We start from the raw sequence: 3170 nt of genomic DNA, 5'->3' as shown, positions 1-3170 counted from the left end.
CAGGAGGGTACATCGAATACCCAACTAGTTAAGATCCTGCAGCCAACCTAGCTATTACACGTTCACAAACACGATCCATACAATCTCAACCACAAGCCTGGCCTGTACTAGGGGCTAGCCAGTTGGTAGGGATAGCTTTTTGTTTTTAGCGAGGGCAAGAGGACAATAACCCATTAAATAACATTTTTCGCGCTACTGGCTTTGCCCCTAATGTCAGCAAATATTGATGAACCAACTAGTTTATGCAGCAACCTGACATGTATGTTTAAGTTGTATAAATTTCATGGGCCAACTTCTTTTAAGAGTTCATTTTGCTATGCAATTTTACACGCTAAAAGTGCATTTTTAAACAGATCGCGAAAGTGTCTCGTTCCGGATTTTGTTGTTGAAAGATAATGGTTTGAAAACGTAGGCCAAAATACGGGTTTTAACAAATATTTAATGGCGTTTTGAAATATTGTAAAACCTATGTATAGTAATATAATAAGATTACCTTAACAAAAGTCCTAAAAGCCTTATATGATAAAAGTCCCGAAATCTATTGAGAAGGAAAGGAAAAATTAAATATATAAATTAAGTCCCATACTTCTCTTCCATATTGTTGCTAAAAAAAAAAAAGATAATTAAAACCCCAGCTCAATCTAATTAAACACTTTATAAATAGTATAATATAAAATTAAAGATAAAAGATACAACATAAAATAGAAAGTATATATGAAACCCTTTCATCACTGCCGACACTAAAGTACTATTTTCACATGCACAGGACCTCACTGAACCTTTGTTTCAGATTACTAACAAAAGGAGATGACGTACTAGGGAACTAGGTTTCAGGTGAGATATTACTGAAATATAAATAAATAAATAAATAAATAAATAAATATATATATATATATATATATATACACACACACACTAAAATTAAGAAAATATAGAAAAGTTATTTTTCTTTTGACTGTTTTCTGGTTATTTTTGTACTTTTTGGTCGTTTAAGAAAATTAGAAAAACGAAATTTTCTATGTCTAAGGATTTCATCATGCAATAGATAAACTGTACTCTATCAAAACATAATCCTTGGACAAATTTCAACATGCAATTTTACCGCCAAAAAAACTAGCAGCTCCCTGAATAAAATAGTTGCAACCCAAAAATCCACATCTTCTTTTGTTTTTTGTTTTTGTTTTTGTTTTTTTTTGTTTCACGGTTTCCAAAAGGAGTTTGATTAGTAATTATATTTATCAGAAATGAATGCAATTTCAAGTAATTAATTCAAGTCATATCTAATGCGAATGCAATTTTGTAATAATTTAAGCTAGGAACTCACTCGGTATCTTGAATGCTTCAAATTCATGATATATTATAATTGGTGTGTTTGGATTAATCAGACAATTTAAGAGAGATAATGGTGATGATATGGACACAATGAAGAAGAGATGACAAGAGTATGAGACAAACAAATACCTGTGTAGAGAAGATACTCTGGTATACTCTTCCTCAACAAATCAATCCAACCTGAAGGAGTGCAAATGCAGTTTCTGTCAGGCTCTTGAGGATTTATGACAAAAACCATCTATTTGTATAACAAAGACCATCATTGTCACAAAGTCAATGGCACCGATGGATGAGCTGGCTTTTCAATTTTGTTTTTTTTCCTTAAGATGGTTGTTACCCGAGGGATCTTTCAACTATCTCTTTTTATAAATTTAATAAATTTACCATTGAATTTCTAAACTCACGTGAATTCCACATAAATTCAACAGTGAATATTCCTTTTTACTATACAGAAATGACTGAAAAATGAGATTTATCAGAAATTCAATTAATTAACTCATAGTCATATCTAATGCGACTGAGCTTTGATAATGTAAACTTGGAATTTGCTGAGTATCTTGAATGCTTCAAATTGAAATATTGTGTTTATTTTACTAATTATAATTAGTGTACTTGGATTAATCAGACAATTTAACATAGATGATGGACACAATGAAGAGGAAAAGGATCCTTTCCATTTCAAAATCCCCCAATAAAGAAGACTTGACATAATGGCACATGCGGCATTATGGAATAGAGAACTTATTATTTTCCATCCTCTCATTTTGCAAAACTACCATTAAATATGTAGAATTCATAGGCCGAGATCTCTTTTTGCGGTGTTATTTGTTTATTGCCTTAACTAAAAAAATTATCTTAAAAATGCCTTTCTTTTTATACTTTTGGGCCCTAAAGAAAAATTAAATTTCTATCAGCTGCAATTCTCTAACAACAAAAATCCTTGGACAAAACATGCAACTTTACCCCCCAAAAAAGATCTGTTGGAGAAGTTCTTCCATAACTAGCTTCAAAAATAAGTGCAACCCAAAAATCCATATCTTTTTTTTTTTTTCTTTTTTTTTTTTCTTTTTTTTTTGTTTCAATGGACTTGTGTTGTTTGACTATACAAAGGTTATCTATGCTTTGAATTGGTCTTCTGATGTCATCCTTGGATTTTGGTTAACACTTCCCTCCTTATCCTTGGGAGTTGTTTGTGCATCAGCATCGTATTCAACTGAACTTGGACTATTCTGGCAATTTAACATAGAGGATGGTGATGGTCATGATGGACACAACGAAGAAGAAATGACAAGAGTATATGAGATAAACAAATACCTATATATATATATATATATATATATATATATATATGGAGAAGATATTTTGTGTTGTTGATTGGCAGATCATATTGTTCAGAGACTGATTTATCATTTGAGTCACGATGATCATGAGAGAATGGAGTAATCTCGATCGTTGCAAAATGTGAAAAAAAAATAATAAAAATAAATAAATAAATAAATAATAAAGCTTTTTATGCTATATTGCCTGCATCATCGCCTCAAATCGATCATCCTGATTTTAACTAAATGCTGAAGATTGCTTGATATAATTCAAGTTATTGTGAAGATTTGTAGAGTAGGTGCCTTGAATTCGACCTATTTTTTGTCGGCACGAACGTTTTGCATGAAATCCCCTTGTTTCGCTCCAAGTGTGGTGTACTTAATCTTACCTATCTTTTCGTGGCCACATGGTGTATTTAATGCCCTTGTCATTTTTCCTAGTCCCAACCTTTAATGACAAATGGTGTATTTAATGCCCTTTCTACCGATTGGAGAAGGATTCTATTTATTTATTGGGAC

The 3170-nt window shown here is 31.6% G+C and overlaps 1 long non-coding RNA gene across 1 annotated transcript in view; it reads left to right on the top strand.

Moving 5' to 3' along the window:
- LOC132168676 (uncharacterized) overlaps positions 1 to 3170 on the top strand; it is a 21741-nt gene that overhangs the window by 3380 nt on the left and 15191 nt on the right. The gene's annotated exons all lie outside the window — the stretch shown is intronic.

Source organism: Corylus avellana, chromosome ca2 (assembly GCF_901000735.1).
Source record: "Corylus avellana chromosome ca2, CavTom2PMs-1.0".
Taxonomy (NCBI): Eukaryota; Viridiplantae; Streptophyta; class Magnoliopsida; order Fagales; family Betulaceae; genus Corylus; species Corylus avellana.
The sequence above is the reverse complement of the archived record's forward strand: the minus strand, read 5'-3'. Positions and strand labels throughout refer to the sequence as shown.